Genomic DNA, 19,010 nt, shown 5'->3' with positions numbered 1-19,010 from the left:
AAATAAAGTAAAACAAAACAAAGTTTAATTTTTGAATTAAAAACATAAATAACATTAAATCCAATTTTTACATCTAGTCTACAGCAATAACAGAAAATCTACAGTAATACAGGTTGTAAATGACTTTCTGTAGTGTAATTGCAATTGCCATAACTCGTCACGATGACTAACAGGTTAGTTCAAAAATCAGTGTAAGTCACTTGAAGTTGGGCTTTCCAGTCCTGGTTTCGAGTTATTTAACATTATGTCCATTTTCAGAAAGCAAATTAATAAAAGTTTTAAAAGACTTGTAGCAAAATTTTAATTATAACTCACCAGGATGACTAACGGGTAGTTCAAACAGCAGCGTTAATCACCTGAAGTTGGCCTTTCCAGTCATAGTTTCGAATTATTTGAAGTTACAGCCATTTTCTAATTTTAAACCGAACTAGATGTACTTTGATTCTTAAAAGGGAATCACATTAAAAAAATGTCTAATATATAAATGAAAAAACTTAAATGGCATAAAAAAAATAATGGCTTTTGAAAAATTAAAAACATTTCTAAGGTGCGCAGTGTCACTATCACCAATAACACTGTCTAACGTTACAGATAAACTTCGGAACAGAACACGTTTAAAATGGTGCCATCATTGAGAGTCGTAATGACGACAGGAAAGTAAAATGTGGCTTATTGTGACCTGAGTGTTACACAGACAATACACTGGTGCATCAGTCCCAGATAAAAGAAAACGATGAGTTAAAAACTGTGACTAATGCGTAGTAACAACTTCCTCTTTCCAATCCTTAAGGAAGCAAGATGGCCAAAGTCCAATAGAGTGTTTTACATTGCTCACTTTAAGTTGACTACCAACTGGCATGGAGCCGAGCCCTAAATACAGGACCATAGTCCATGTATGGAACAGGCACAGCAGTGATAGTGCCAGAGCAGATAGATTTAGCTACAGTGTCGGCGAGCTCATTCCCACGAATACCAACCTGGCCTGGTATCAAGAAAAACTGGAGAAGTAGATGTTAAAGAGAAATGGGCCAGTCAGTTTTGAATATTGGTGAGAACAGGGTGAGAAATTATGTGAAGCGATTCCAGGGCCAGTACAGAACTAAGCAAGTCAGTATAAATAGTGCAATTTGAGTACTGCTTAACTTCTATGTGATTCAGGACAAGAGAAATGGCATATAGTTGAACAGTAAACACAGAAACTGTAGAAGGGATTCTGCATGCAACCACCAAATACAACAAACCATGGCAGAGCCCACACAGTAACCTGATTTCGAACCATCTGTATAAATAGGAATGGAAGGCTGTTTCGAAGGATGTTCAGTAAATAACAGACAGTATTTCCAATCAGGAGTAACTACTTTTCTCAGATTACTTAAAGAGAGGTCATATTCGGGGACTGTAATAAGCCATGGTGTGATGAGCTGACCAGTGGATACAGCAATGTTATCCAAGGATAGACTAAATTAATCAAACTGCGCCTAGATATGAAGGCCAAAAGGAGCAATGGCAGATCATCTGTTCTGAAAAAGAATGTTCCACTGAGGAAGGAAAACACAACCCCGGATGGGATGCTGTAGTAAGGATTGAAGTTTTGCAGCATACAGTAAAGACAGTTGTAGAGGAGATTCACAAAATTCTGTGTATAAACTCTCAACTAGAGAAGTGCAAAAGCCCTAGTGCAAAGCCAAATTCCTTGGTGATGAACAGGGTCCAGCATCTTGAAGGCTGAGGTCCTGGCAGAGTCATTGAACAGTGAACCATAGTCGAGTTTTCATTGAATAAGAGCATGATATATCTTTAGCATAGAACATCGATCTGTTTCTCAAGTGGTGAAAGAGACAACGCAGAGGATGTTCAGTGCTTTTGTACATTTGACCCATAGCTGCTTGACGTGTGGTATAAAGATCAGCTTATGGTAAAAAAAATAAGCTCTAAGAACTTTGCCTCAGAGACCACAGGTAGCACAACTGCAAATGGTTTTAAAGAGAGAAAAGTTAAAGACGTTTGCTGAGGTCCATTTCAGTAAACAATTGAGGGTAGTCTGTAGCTGCTGCTCAATATATCTCATACTTGACAGCTGACATGAGATGTGAAAGTCGTCGACATAGAGCCTGTTTGCAACAGTGAAAAGGAGTTATTCAGTGATGGCATTACTTTTTATACTGAAAAGTGTGACACTCAGAACACAGCCCTGAGGGACACCAAGTTCCTGTAGAAAAAAACGGAAAAGTGTCGAACCCACACGAACTCGGAATCTCCTGTCCATTAAATATTTTTTTTAATAAAAATGGGCATATAGCCAAGTAACCCATATAAATGGAGGTTTTGCAAAATGCTATACCTCCATGTTGTGTCATAAGCCTTCACAGTGTCAAAGAATATTGATACAAGATGCCCTTTGAGAAAGGCTTCTGACATTTCAGGTTGAATCAGGTGGTCAATTGGTGGAGCTCTGTTGTTGGAACCCACACTTGGTGGGAAAGAAGAAATTGTTTGATTCGAGGAACCAAACAAGATGAGCATTAACCATCCTTTCTAAGGCCTCATAAAGACAGCTCATCAAAGCAATTGGATGGTAGTTTGAAGGAATCTTGGAATCCTTCATGGGCTGAGAAAGGTAGGGACAATAGCCCAGTGCCACGCATCAGGAAAAACATTCTCTTTTCAGATCCAGATAAAAACAATCAAAAGAATAGCAAGAGAAGCAGGAGAAAGATGGTGCAGCATTTTGTAATGCACATCATCAGGTCCAACCGACGTACTGTCAGACCCATAAAGGGCCAGTTTGAGTGCCACCAGTGTAAAGGAACAATTATAGTCATAGAGACAATCAGCTCGAAAGGAAAGAGTCTTGATGGCTAAGGAGGTGGAGAATGAAGCAAAAGTGATAGATACCTGGCAAAAGCTTTCACCTAGAGTATCGGAGATGTTCTGGGTATCAGGTACTTCCTGGCCATAAGAGAGCAAGATCAAGAGGGGGACAGAAGTATATTACCCACTGACCGTTTGAATCTTGTCCCATAAGACTTTGGAACTGGTGATATAAGATATGCTGATTGTGACTTAATCCAAGAGTCGTCCTGGCTTTCACATCTTACCAACCAAGCATGTGCATGAGCCTGCTGGAAAGTAACGAGGTTCGAGAGTGTAGGATACCTACAAAAAGTATCCCAGGCCCGTTTTTGAGCCTTCCATGCCATGTGGCAGGCAGTATTCCACTATGGACGAGAATATAGTGGATAAAATATCAAGGTTTTAGGAATACATTGAGCAGTTGCCTGTATAATACAGTCAGTTACTGCTGCCACACAGTTGTCTACTGATGGCTGATAGATGATGGTTGGATCAAGTTCTGTGAGAGCAATGAAAGAGGGTCAGTTTCCTTGATCCAGCTTCCATCATGGGTTGGGTGGCATCAACCATGGCCAGCCTCTCTCAAAATTATAAGAAAATGATCACTGTCTTGTGGATTATTGTCAACCCTCCATGAAAATTTGGAGAATAGTGAAGGGGAGCATATTGAGAGATAAATAGCAGTAAAGGACAGATTTGGTGCATGAAAATAAGTATAATAACCAGTATTGAAAAGAGAAAGGTTGTGATCAGAGAGCATACGCTCTATGGAGCTTCCCCCTCCCATCAATATCAGCACTTCCCAAGAGGGGATGATGTCCATTAAAGTCCTCCAGGATTAAAAAGGGAGAGAACAACTGTTCAATGAGAGCAACAAGTGCTGATTGATCATAGGTCTCTCCAGGCAATAGGTAGAGAGAATAAACAGTGATTGTACAACCTAAGGAAACACATATGCCTAAGGCCTCCAAGGGTATATCGAGTGGTAAAGACAGGGTGGGTACATGCTGATCAAACAACAGTGCCACCCCTCCATGCACATATTTCTGTACAAAGAAAACTGTAGAAAGGTGACTGTATCAGAAAGTTTCAAAAATATTTCCTTAATGAAAGACATATAGGATGGTAGAAAGCAATCAGTGTTTTGATGTTATCCAGATTAGAATGTAAACCTCGACTGTTCCATTGTATGAAGGTGGGCACTTTTACTTATGTGGAAGCGAACTGGGTGGAGAACCCTTCTGTTTATGACCACGTCTCTTTTCTTTACTGTATTTATTCGAGGGAGGTCTATTGATCTCCATGTATCCTGCCCTGGGTTGATTGGGCAGGTCTTTGCTGTTGAAAGAGGATTTCAGTGACTGAGGAAGTGAATGAATGATCATTTTGCATCTTGGGGTGGGAGAAGAAGATGTATCCGAGGAAATGCCTGTACCTAGAACCAAAGAAAGTGGATCTTTGTATTTGTTGAAATGTATGTTAGAAACAGAGATGAGTGTTGAAGTTGATATGTCAATTTTTTAACCATGGAGGTTAAAATACTTTTCATTTGTTTTGAGAACAATTCTTTTGGAGGCACAGAGAGATCCATCTGCACTCCCACTGTAGTAGTTGAACAAAGTGCAGCAGCATACGTCAGAGAAGAAGTGGTGGGCAGCAACTTTCAAGCCTCAGGGTAAGTAATGTTTTCAATCGTCTTCAAACGCTGCACCTCTTTTTCTTCCAACCGTCCAACACAAGAATGAAAGCAGGAATGGATAAGAGCCATTGTAACTGATGCAATTAGTGTCTGTTTCACACTCATACCCATTGCAATCCTTGCCATTGCAATAAGCACATGTCAAGGAACCACAACATGATGTCTTTGAGTCATTGAACTGCTAACACTGGAAACATCTGACAGGGTTTGGAAAGAATGGCTGTACCTTGAAATTAAGATAACCTGCCTTGATGATGGCAGGTGGATCCGCATCCATGTAAATGGTAAAATGAGGACACCGGTCAGCATTATAATTCCATCTTTGCGAGTGGAGATATGCCTCACTGCAAAAACTCCTTGGGTGGAGAAACCAGCAAGAATCTCTGACTCGAGAATGTTCTTCAAATCCCTATAACAATAACTCCTCGTGATGAATTCAAAGTAGCATGAAGTGTAATCAGTAGGTATATCTGCCAATCACCTTTGAATGTAAGAGGAGTTCATTGTGTTGAGATGTGGATGTCTCCACCAATATGTCACAAGACTGAAGCTACTTTATTGACTTTGGAGAGCCAGTAAGTCCCTCTAGTCCCTTCTAAATGAAAAAAGGGGCCATTTGCCCTAAAGGTTTGTCTGAAAGAGAATGTAGTATAAGAAAATGAGGTACAATAGGTGTTCAAGATGTTGAAGATTGCTGCTCAGAATCTTGAAGATGTGATCATTTTCCTATGGACTGTTTTATTTAAGTTTTTATTTGGAGGATCCATGATGAAAAGGAATTTTTTGGTGCCCATCGACCCCATCCACCATGGAGCCCTGTGAGGATGTGCACTACAATGCCAAACAAGGACACTGCAGCAATGCCAGAGTTTTGTGAGCACCATACCCAAATACCAGCATCAGATACAATGTCCACAACACCTGCTGAGAACTTCCAACATTGGTACTTGATTGATCCTTGCCCAAGTGGATTAGCTGACTGACTCTAGGGGAGCCACCCAAAGGCCACCTGTCTACAGGAATTCAAGGCAAAAGTGGTGTATTAGGGTTGGACCCCTCAACCATCAGGATCCTCTATTCCTCTTCATGAGTCACCATGCATGGCAAACATGTATGTGGATGTTTAGATCCCAGAGGAGGTAAACTGAAAGAACAAAACCTTCCCTTGGAGGTCCCCCCACCATGTACAGGAATCTACACCGAGGGTCAAATTAAAGAAAAATAGTTCATCTTGAAGGTGAATTGGATTCTAAAGTAATTAAATTAGCCTGTGTGGAATTTTGACAAGAAAAGAGAATTATTTAGTTTATATAAATTTGTGTTTTCCTATAGTGTAAGGAATATTTGTACATACTTTTGACTTGTATTGAATATATAATTATAAAATAAGTGGATTGTGTACTGTACATTTATTATTTGAATTTATACAACTACTATAGAAAAATCCCACCCCACTCACATACATAAAGCCCTGACAGCCAGATAAAAAGTTCAAATTTTGTTTTACACAGGTATTATGCCTTGAGTTAATGGCACAATACACAGAGTGAAAATAGCTGAAATCATACATTAATTCTTGCATAGGACATAGTTTACACTGCATAGTGGTCTTTCCACAGACCTTACTGTTACTTTGCCATACTTTTATGTCATTTCTATGATAGGATGTGGGTAACAAAAGTGTAGAGTGGTAAAGAAATGTGTACAAGCTGGTATGAGTTTAAAGTTAGTGTTTTCTTCATAGTAAAATACAGATAATGAAATATCAAACTTTTGCAATTTAATGGTGCTTTCATAAACGCTATTCAAACTGTACTGTCAAAAAATACAAAATATATAATAGAACAAAATAGAACTTTTAAAAAGAAAGAAATATAATTATATCCAGTGCAATGTGGAAAACAGGGATAATCACTGACAGAGGTAATCTAAGATTGTTGGATACAACATTAGTATTTTGGATGGATTTCACAATACAATACCTCTGTCCTTTACAGAGTAAAATTATGTCCTTCTCTGCTTTAGCAACTATCATGGTATTTTAAAAACAATAAAATTAAAGACACCAGTATTCGCTTATGTTTACAAAGTAAAGCTTCTCATTCTTTATCCTAAATTTGGTTTGAATTTTTCTTCTGTTGTGTATGTTAATTTAATACTCTCACAAGTAAATAAGTTCAACTTTCCTGTTACTGCAGTATTTCATATTTATCTGTTGAGTACCAGTGAATCTGAAAACCACATATTATGTTTATAACAGTTTGTTACTGCAAGACTACATAAAATCACAGTGAAGAAGAGGAAGCTGCTGTTGAGGTAGAAATAAAACACGAGTATTTGGCAAGGACTAAGGGAGGTCCTCTCATGGACAAAGGGCTTTCACTATCAATGTTAAAGGTCATGTCTATATTCTAGTTCAATTTCTGAAACAACAAAACTTGAAAGGCCTCCAGTTGAAACACTAAATGCCACATCACTTCAATCCCTACTTCCTCCTGTATACAGGAGTAGCATAACAAAAATAAGACAAAGTAGGTTTAAGCAACATGAAATATCCAAGATTAATTGAAGTGGTCTCTAGAAACACCTAGGCTTTTGTAGATTAATCTAGGTGTTGCTAAGTGCTGACCAAGGTATACTGTACACAGGAGAGGTGAGTTGTATATAGTGAATAAAGTATGTAACAAAAAGCTATGCCACCATCAATTAGAAGCATTATTTCTCATAGTTTTAGAGAAATAAAGGAAAAAATTTTTTTTGCCAGCATAAAGTATAGGCAATATTTCAAAACCATGTACAATTCCTAAGGTTAGTGAAGAATGCATCAATATCACGTGTTCCCATACATTACACCAATTTGCTGCTGATCTCACTCACAAACATTCCATTTATCAGGATGCCTGTATCTCCAAGACTTCAAAATGTAGAGTCTGACTCAGGTACTAACAGTATCTCAGTCACATAGTGTAAGAGACATTGATATCAGGTATCACCCCACATCACTGTTTCACAATGACAATGAGGTAAATCATGTTTACTTGTCAGTGTTTAAAGGGATGGTAAAGGAAAATATGGTTACACCTCAAAGGACTTGTGATATCTAAATGCTTCATCACAATGTTAATAGAAGACATCACTATCACAAGGTGTTGTGATGCATTTGTCATTGTTTTCTGTGGAACAACAGAACTTCTCAGAATCATTTATTATAATGACATAACCTAAGCAGCAAGAGTAACCCTCAAGAAATTATCTATAGCATAATAAATGGAGTTAATGTTTTAAGAGTGGATTGCTCGTCACTATATGCAGAATTGTCTATCCTGTCATAAGATAGAAACAGTCTGACCAATATCAAAGCAAATGCAGGAAGGTGAACAGAAGGACATGCTGATAGCTTCCTGACTAGTTTGAACTGGTACAGCCTGATTTGGAAATAGTTATAAGGTATGAACAGCAGTTGGTGAGTTCACTTGCTACTTTGATATTAATTTCAGTAAAGAAAAGTAAATTATTTAATCAGCTTATTTTAAAACATAAATACTTCACACAGAGTTTACATAACTCAAGAAAACCATAAATTTCTTTAAATAAATTTCTCAACACTGGAAATCCTGAAAAAAATACGTTTTTTCTTTTACCCACAAGGTTTTTGAAAAATTCTCAAAAGTCTACCTCCATCACTTCTTCATTCCTCATTTTTATTGACTGCAAGGTTTACACAAGTCATATAATTTCTAGAATTTTGTAAAAAAAATTTTCAGAGATGAAAAGCTTTAAAAACTAAATTATTGGTTCTTATCATGAAGCCCTGGAAATCCTTAAAAGTTTAACACTGCAGCTCCTACATCCCTCATTTTTATTGATAACAAGCTGAACTATAGTGTTTATCTCAGTTTTGCATAAAATTATCTATATGAAATGTAACTTATAATATGGAAAATATACTGACTTGTAACAGTCTTTGAACTACATACTTCTCTGTTCAAGCAAACAGATCTAACAAAACAGTTGTTGGAATGATAAAATTACAAACAAATACAATCAAAACTTATTAAGTAGAAATCTAAAATCATAAATGAAAAATTGGTAACAATGTTTCTCCTTTTTATCAATTATTACCTGAAGTTAATTCATAAAAATAAAGACAAAAAATATAAATCCAAATGGAAATAATATATTAGAATGAGTATCATAAACCTAACCACGGTTTATGATATAGTGAAATACTTCTTAGTTTATATATAGCTAATAATGTTTACCTTATTTTAATAGTAATCACTTTAGGATAATTGACTTCAATGACATTTTGAGACCTTATTACTAAATATTTCTATAATAATTTAGTAGTTTAATTATGTTAATATTATATTGTCTCTTCTTGTTATTAATTCTTCTTTCAGATCTGAAGTTATTGAAAATCCTTAAAAACTGTTTGCAAATCACAAGCTTTCCAGTCCTTTAAAAGATATACAATATTTTTTAACATTTCACTACAATATGGGTGTGAAATTTTACTTTGTTGACATGTGATGTATTTTCAGCAGTTACTGTGGTACAAGTTGACTTGTCCTAATCAGAAGTTAAAAATTATATATATATACATATATATGTGTGTGTGTGTGTGTATGTGTGTGTCCACATGTGCATGCCTGAGTATATTGCATAATTACTATTAATTAATTTTAGATACATGCAAAAGGGATTTATAAACTTTTCCAAAGCACAGTACTTTGAGAAAGATGAAAGACTTTGTCATATGTTTGAAAGTAAATTGTTACTAAACTGAATCTGGAAAAAGTTGGAGTATATACTTAGGGGCCAATAACCAATAAAACATTTGTTAGTATCTTGTTCAGTATGCAATGGTAATTTATAATTGTTTTTAATGGCTTATTTTTCAATAGATCGGGTGTTATAAGAAACAACAACTTACCAAAGTATGCACAAAAGATTTAAGTATTAACATAACTACAGAAGTAAAAAATTACACACTTTTAATTCTGTTTGGTTACTACCGTGTTTCTCCGATAATAAGACCTACCCATAAAATAAGACCTAGTGTGATTTTTGGGGATAGTTTTAATATAAGCCCTACCCTTAAAATAAGCCCTAGTTAAGAGTGGCAGGAAGAGGAAAGAAATAAAAAAAAATTAATTTATTGATTAGTTTAATAGTTAGTTAATTAGTTTGTTTAAGTATTAATCAGTTAGTTTAATAGTTTAATAATAGTTTATTTTAAATTGTTAGTTTAATAGTTTTACTTTGTAACTTCATTTTTTTAATATATCAAAATAAGACATCCCCCGAAAATAAGCCCTAGTGTCATATTTTGGAGTGAAAATTAATATAAGCCCTGTCTTATTTTCGGAGAAACACGGTAGCACTTGTGCTACCCTTTTACCAATAAATTATGGAACAGACAATCACATCATAATGCTCCCATGGCTGAAAGGGATAGCAATCTTCAGACTGCAAATTAGCAAGCTCCCTAACAACCTGGCCAAAATGCTAAGTATGAGTAGTTGTTACAAATGTAAAATGAATTTGATTATTTTGATTTGATTCCTTAAACCATACTCAACTATTGTAATTATACTGAGAAAATACTAATACAATTAGACATCAGATAACTGTAAAATAGCCTCTGTGATGAATAAAATGCAAGTATGTTTTTTGAGAGAGGGATCTCAAACTTACCTACAATACCAGTGTATACAGCAGACTGTGACACAAGTCAAAGCCAATTTTAAAACATAATGAGAATCCTAGAATGAAGAGGTGCACAGTTGACTTCATTTTTGCACTATCACTTTTAAAATGAATGTAGATGCTTCCAATATGAGTTCAGGTCTTGATATTTTAGAGATGGAATAACTGCTGAAGTTGTTAGCTAATCTTACTTGTGCAAAAAATGAGCTGCAGTTCTTCAAAGAAAATATCCAGTGCTAACCAGACTGAATTTAAAAGCAGTAAAGTGTATGAGCAAAAGGAGAAAGTTACAGTACTTTCAAATGTGCAATTGGTGTTTTTGGAGTGATATCTAAACAACTTTGTGCTTTGTTGCCATCTCTTGCAGTGAAATTTCTAATGAGAAAGCAGCCTACACTTGTTTGAACAGTTACCCATCTGTGTTGTGGCAATATGCTGGTATGACATTATGGACATTCCATTATCCAGCTTCTATCAAATGATACTTAGATAATACAATAGTAACATGACATCATGTAAATGCATGTGATGCATGTCTGAATGAAACAACTGCTGTTCATACTTTAAAGTATATTTTAAAGGATGGAATAATATAGTTCTAACAGAATGATTAATTATGTTCAATAATTATAATGAAGAATAAGGGAGTTTCAACACTTTTTGTGAGCTTTGCCAAATTGAGCTTGAAACTAGGTTTTTGGTTGTTTATAATGCAAAGCAATTAGGCTATCTCCACTAAAAAGTGTTATAAAAGTAAAATTTTATGAAATGTATAAATGAAACAATATCAGATGCACAACTCAAATAGAATTAAAAAAGGCCAATGGTTTGTAAAAATTTAAAAACACAATTATGTTGGACAGTGTCACCAATTCTGATGACCCTGTGGGTAAATACATATTAGGTTGAGGAATAATTCGTGAGCATTTGTAAATAATTTCATTCAAGCATTACATGCAAGACTATACAATACTTCAATGCATGAACACATTACACCCAAAACATTTATTATGATACTTTATTTCATGTAATACCTAGGCATATAGTATGCATTGTTGTAAACGAAATTGCAAGAAATTAAATGCGAAAAGCAGATGGTGTCGAAAATGCTCGATTTTGTCCACTTGACATTCCATTTAATGAGCTGAAAATGAAAGCAAAAATTAAAGACATATGAAAATCAAACACACCATCTATTAGAGCAAAAAACTGTCTACCAAATGACATGAAATATTTTGCGAAAGCGTTTCATTTATGAATATATTTTTTTAACTTGAAAAAACGCTCAGGAATTATTCCTCAACCCAGTAGAAAAAGCATGTTTATAATGGTGTAATGACAGCACAACAGTAAAATGTGGGTTACTGTGACTGGAGTGTCACAAAGACCACACATTTGCAGAACAGACAAAGATAAAAGAAAATAATGAGTTAAAAAACTGTGACCAATGCATATTCTAGTCAGGACTACTTCCTCTTTCCAATCTTTACAGAAACTAAATTGCCAAAGAGCAACAGAAGGTTTAATATTGAAAAGCTTGCTATCCTGTTGCTCAATCCAAGTTGGTTCCATCTAGCACAAAGTCAAGCCTTAAATACAGGACAGTAGCCCATACATGGGACAGACATGGCCATAATAGCACTAGAGTCAACAAACTCAGCTGCAGTGTCAGCAAGCTCATTTCTGTGAATACAGAAAAACTGGATATTAATAAAAGATGAAGATAAATGGGTCAATCATTGTTAAATATCAACAAGAACTGGGCATGAACAAATGTTAAGCAATTCTAGGATACCACCAGTAATGTATTACAAAAGGTACCCCAGGCTTGTTTCTGAACCTTCTGTGCCTGCTGGAAAGCTGGAGACCACCACAGACAAGTACACTATGGAAAATGTTGAAGTTTTAGGAACAGAACAAACAGCCACTTGAGTAATGCAATCAGTTACTGATTCCCCAAAGTCATTAACAGACAGTAGACTAATAATGGTAGAACAAAGCCAGTCAGCATGATCTAAATTCCACTGTGGCATTCAGATTGAGTGCCATGGTGACCATGGTAAATTCACTCAAAAATATAGGAAAATGATTATTGCCCCATTAGTTACTGTCAACCCTCCATGAAAAACAAAAATAAAAGTAAAGGGGATCAGACAGATCAATAGCAGTAAAAGATTGACTAGGTGATTGAAAATATGTAAAAAAAACTAGTATTGAAAAAAGACAGATTGTGATCTGAGAGCATATACTCTATAGAACAACCCCTCCCATCAATATCAGCACCATCCCAGAGGGGATTGTGTCAACCTGGAGATGTGAATGTCTGGGAATTTGAAGCACTGTTAAATACTACAGAGGCACAGATCCTTTAACAGCATAGCATGTAGAATACTTGACATAAAAACTGATAAAGAAATAATGGTTTGCAGTAATGCTGCCAAGAACTAAAATTGTGTTTAATGTATACAACAGCCTGACATATAAACACATCTAAAACTGGTAATATTTGAGTACTGAAGCATATTATGCTAATAATCTGGCAAACATCGATTTATAAGCATAATGAAATGGTTTATTTTAGGAAAAAAATATAATGTTTTAACAAAATGTTGGTCTGAAGACAATACTAACTTTAATAAAAACAATTTTCAAATCTTTTTATTGGCTGAGGCTTTAACTGGGTTGCTATGAGCTCCAGATGTGTTGAGTTGAAAAAAATAGCTTTTATGATAATTAATAAACCAATTAAAGAACAAAAACATCATTAACATCTGATGATTCTTTTAGACACTATATAGCAGTGAAGACCATACATATGTTCATATTAATTTCTGAAAAGAATAGGGAGAAAAGGGTTCAGATCTCCCAAAACTGAGCTTAAGTATACAAAATTAAACAATATGATTATTAACTTCTAAAAAAAAGGGAAAGGAACTATCACTTCAAGTTTTGGCACGAAATAGAAACACTTGTTTTCAAGTAGGGAGGAAGGATGGGAAGTGTGAGTGGAGGTCAGCACCTATCAGAAATATGTTTTAAGTATAGGTTAGCTATAACTTTTGATATGGCACATTACCTCCTCTCACATAAATAGCTAGAATCTCACACTGAACAGGTGGAATGAACTGTGTGAGGGGAAAAAAAAATAACCACTGAAAGCATCCAAATGACAATGTGAAACAGTAGATCTTCCCAGTAAAGGATCATACATAAGAGATTGCACCATTTCTGTATTAGGTATACTCTTAGCCAAGTGTGGAAAGTGGTGTCACATCCAAAGGGAGATAACAATGCTTTGATAGGAATCTGATCCACATGATATTGGAATCTCAATCTGTCATTGTAGGGGGTTGGGGATAAAAGGAAGTGTCTCCAGGTGTACAGTGGCTAAAACGCAATGGACTGTACATAACAAGTCAACTGCATCCAAAACCCAGGCTGCTATGAAATGACATCCACACAAGGGTAGTACGAAGATCATACCATCAACAAATCAACTGCAATCCAAAACCTAAGCAGGGCAAACTGACATCCAAATGTCTTTGTAATATAAACCATCTCACTCAAAACTAAACTAACAAAAACTGACCCCTAGTGTAATAACATTCTCAGTGTATTAAAATAATTGAAGTATGTCAAGAATGTGGGTTCAAAAATGGAGATCCACTGTCTACAACAAATAAAAGAAGAATGAACATCTCTTTGGCAAGTGATATAAGCCATCACTGTCATACAGCTAGAATGAAACAAGAGTAGTCAAATCTAGGCAAGAAGAAAAGAGTGGACAAAAGTACATTCGACTGGCAGAAATGCCAAGGTGTTAAGGTGATAAAACTTTTTATCTGCAGACTATTGTTTTGAAGTCTCCTACTGATCAAACCACACCCTCTTCCTTTGGATTTGAGCATCTTGAAAGAAAAACAATACAGAAGAGGGTGAAAAAGCAGTAACCTCAACCTCAAGGGAGATATAATGTATAAGGGTTATCACAAATGAAGGTAATGGTAAGAAGTATAAAGGTTAAATGATGAACATGAAATAGTCAATATATTGTAAATGTTAAGAGAGTGAGTAGTGAAATAAACATATGTATTGAAGAGAACAAGATATTGAACCTAATTATCAATTAATCCATAAGTAGAACTACAGGTAAATAAAAAATTAACACTCTTGTTAAGCCTAACTGAATAGTGCAGAAATAAAGTACATTTCTAAGATCTGGCTTGGCAAGAACAGGTAATTATAGCACTCAACTCACAATCATTGAGTTCAAATCCTCATCCCACCATACATATTCATCCTTTCATCTGCAGGGGCAATATAATGTGACAGTCAATCCCACTGTTTGTTGGTAAAAGACTAGCCCAAGAGTTGACAGTGTATGGTGATGATTATCTGCCTTCCCTCTAGTATTTCAGAACTAAATTAGAAATGGCTTGTGCAGATAGCTCTCCTGTAGCTTTGTGCAAAATTGAAAAAATACAAATAATGAGTTCTGAATTTAAAACCCTAACCAAATAATAAGTATATACAATATTGGAAGAAGTTTCTTTACAGCTTAAAGGTTCCACACAAACCAAGTTAATATAAAGTATAAAAGATAAATAATAACCAAAATGAAATTGACATTACTCTGTAAAATTAAGTGTGTATTAACAATAACATATGTATGAGAGATGATGCATGGAAGAAAAACAATATAGTTAGACTAATAATTAATATACCAGTAAGATGAATTACAGATTATCCTAAAATAACAAAAAACCTGTGGCAATCCTAAGCAAATAGTATATGACAATGATACAACTAAACCTAATTTCAAACCTGAATTTAAGTATCACTATTAACAAATCCAAAAAATGTTATGGAACCCAAATAACTAGAGATAATAATATCAATAATAAAATATTCAAAAACCAAAATAGTGGAACACCTGTTTTTTTTAAAAGTTGGCAAACTCTATGTTAGAATATGTGGGCCCCCATACTTGAGTCGAGGCCCAAAGTCACCTCGACGGACAATAGGTCTCCTGCGGAGTACTATCACTCAAAGCCCTTGTAAATATGCTAATAGAACATATAACCTCCAAAGTGGTAACTTAGAATTCTGAATTCATAACTCAAAACAAATAACCAAATGCAAATGTGTTGACAGAAAGAAATATAAAATAATTCCACTTCAAAATAATTCAGTGAGTTTCAAATATCACTATTATATAATAAATAGTAAATTTATTGAGAGAGAAACTGGTAAAAAGATAAAGAACTGAAGAAAACACAAACTAAATAGCATGAGTGCTGTCAAAAGAGAAGTGATAGTTCAGTACAATTAAACTGGTTTGTTTTGAATTTTGCACAAAGCTACACGAGGGCTATCTGCATGTAATCAAATTGATAGAATCATATGCATCAGGAGTGCATGTCATACCCTTACTGGTGAAAGGTTGTTGCATGATGATTTACATGTGAAGCACATCTGAATCTGTTGACTGTAAGGCATGTGCAAGAACAAAGCTTGTGGTATGCAAATGTTTTGCATATAGAGGGCAGCAATGAACGAGAATAGCTATGTTACAGGAGGTAAGTACCTATTGAAAACTAACACTCAGACTAATTTTGATTGATTATTTTCATGACATTGACGTAATGATAATTCTGATAATTGATTACTTTACATAACATTAATAAACATATTTGCTCTTTACAGATGATTAATTATATTCATAATTAAATTTACCAACTCTAGTATTATAGGTTATTATAGGCAAGGTACACAAACTATTTTCCTATAGAAGCTATAGTAAGTCATGTTTGTATTTATTGAATACAGATACTAAGTATATTAAATATGTGAAGGTTTTCAAGAAATTCATCTTTATTCTATAATGTACATGATTATAGGATATTGAAATGTTATTAGAAAAAGCAGGAATAACAATACTAGATATGGAAGGTATGGGCTTGCAAAATGGTGAGAGTAAGCTAAAAGCAACTTTCTTATCGTGACCCTAAGGAAAAGAATTCACAGCTCGCGTCACACCAACATGAGCTGCTGAAAAAATTCCATTAATCATATAAAAGCATGATGAAATAAGTCCATGCCACAGAAAAATCAGTTAATGGAACTGTGATGACAGACAAGAGTGAGATAATAATAGTGAAGAGTCCAGCATTTATGGTTTGTCTCTGCATACCAAATGTTAATTTTCTTGGATGATTTTACCAAAAATATTTGATAAGGAACAAACAAGTTATGTAAGAACCAATAACAAAGTGGATTTTGCTTATAGTCTGACAGAATAATCCATTTGTTGTTGGAATATCCAACTTGTACCAATCATATTAAGAAAACTATTTTTAAAAGATCTGCTAAACTTTAGAACAATCAGAAAAACACTAAGAAAAAAATTGAGTACATAATTCCATGTTTCCAACTCTAAACATCACTTCATCAGACTTCGTAAATTTCTTTGCACATATCTAACTCCAAAAGAATATGGAAGTAATCCAGAATCTACAAGATGTGTGCCACACAAACTCCTTGGAAGTATGCTATTTCTGTTCTTGTTCAACAATGTTTCCCTCTAGCTTCAATAATGTATAATCTGTTAAGAGAGGAAAGTGAAAAACATTAGCTGTACTAAAGAAGTAGTAGATTTGATAATGGTTGTAGTGGAAATAGTGAAAGATATCATAGAACAATTGTTAAGAGATATACAGATTATGACCATGAGAATTTCTCATGTTAACTTAATTAATGATGTATCTATGTAATAGAACATAATAGAAGGACTCATTAACAAACATCTACAATTTCAAAATGAATACTTCAATGATTTAGAAATAGTGTTATCACAAAACAACCTTAAAAGTTTTATAATTGATTTACTGATAAATATTTATTTTAATACTGATGTTCGTTTCAGTTAAATATATATTGCAAAAGTCTTGCCTATTCTCTAAATTTTTAGAAGATTCTCAAGTGTAAGAATCAACAATTCATTTTATGTATCTTGAAATATTGTGGTCAACTAAACTTTCGAGAACCTTGCCTAATGATTATAAAAGGTAACCATCACAACATACATAGAGACAGTTTCTATTACTGGTTTACTACATTCAGTAGACTATAAACCTGAGAAGCTATAACTGTGATAAGTGCTTATTTATAAGAAAACTCCAGATATCTGACCATAAACATTTACAACATTTGAACGTTACAAAACATTTAACTTCAGAAGATTATCATTCAACATTAGTATTTATAGGAAAACATTATATAACCTCAATGGTAAAAAACTACCCATCAAGTGAACTGCACCAATATCAATTCACAATTAGTCTGCTCATCATGAAGAGCCAATAAAATATTCAGTTCCAGACCAGATAGAAGATTTAATATTATTTGCAAGTTTGTAAAACTTTTGTATAAAAATTATTATTTGTAATAACTATTTGTAAAAAACATTACTATAAATTATGTTGTTGTTTGTATATTAAAATATATTTGTGTTAAGAAGAAAATTGTTTCACAATGGTTGGAAATATCAATTTGGTATATATCAACATTCAATTAACTTCTAAGTTCAAATTAGTGTTTCTGGCTATTTGAAATCGTGATAAGTAGCATTATCAACCCAAAACTCATCTGAAATAAATTTAACAGTGTATAAATGTAGAGATTATTTGATTTCTAGTTAGTTGTTTCTGTTCAAGTTCTTTATTTCACATGTAAACCTCCTTGCATTGATGGGCTGACCCCAAATACAAGTAAATTACTTTGTAATGAGTATAAAGTCAAACCCAACAACTAAGCCCACAGGCTGAACCATTACATGCTGATATTAAATGTGTATAATGCTATGTTTGAACATAATGTCTGTAACATGAACCTGAGAATATACATCCTTAGCACAAAAGTACAGACTCCTTGTTATCTTTCTCTAGGAATAAAATTTCAGAAATTCCTTTTCTACAATAACTGTAACTGTTGCTGAGGGTAAAAGAGCCTTCAGGAAACTATCACTTCTTAAGAATTATCTGTGGTCCCTGGTGAGTGAGGATTGTTTGAACAACATAGCTAACATATCCATTCGAAATTATTTCATTTGCAAAATTTATTTTAATCCAGTTGGATGTGATACCTAATGGTGGTAACTTCATAGGGATAAATCCAATGCTTCTCATCCAAGGTATGATCTTTATTCATATAGTAAAAGGGATGAGCCAAAGAAACCACATTTGTATCACATAGACAGACAGAATTGGTATACAACCATCTGAGTACATAAGTCAACAGACAACTAACAGGAATACTGTGGTTGGTACTTGTTTAGACTGTAACTTGTGTGCTCGCCTTAATTTTAACATCAGACTCTTTGGGAACAATTACAGCTGTGAGAGAAGGGCACTTTACTATATGTATATACATACACACATTTATACACATATACTGCAGAAATACTTATATCTTGCAACTTAACCATTAATCTTTACTGGCTCAACACCAGCTGTGGGAGTATGACATGTGAGATATACATCATAGCTGTGTATGGAATGCTTATCTCAGCTATACTGTGATACTGTCAGGCTCAACAGGACTTACACCAGCTGTAGGAGAACAACACATCCGTTATATAATAAGCAATGTAAGATATATTTATTAGTTTTGTACAGCACGTGCTTATCTCTACTCAACTGAACAGATTTTTTAGGCTACACTAACTGCAGTAGGAGGGCACTGAATT

At 34.5% G+C, this 19,010-nt stretch overlaps 1 protein-coding gene across 21 annotated transcripts in view; it reads right to left on the bottom strand.

Annotated features, from left to right (window-relative positions):
• cin (Molybdenum cofactor synthesis protein cinnamon) overlaps nt 1-19,010 on the bottom strand; it is a 126,039-nt gene that overhangs the window by 27,699 nt on the left and 79,330 nt on the right. The gene's annotated exons all lie outside the window — the stretch shown is intronic.

This window comes from Tachypleus tridentatus, chromosome 1 (genome assembly GCF_004210375.1).
Source record: "Tachypleus tridentatus isolate NWPU-2018 chromosome 1, ASM421037v1, whole genome shotgun sequence".
Classification (NCBI taxonomy): Eukaryota; Metazoa; Arthropoda; class Merostomata; order Xiphosura; family Limulidae; genus Tachypleus; species Tachypleus tridentatus.
Note: the sequence above shows the minus strand (reverse complement) of the source record. Positions and strands in the feature narration are given on the sequence as shown.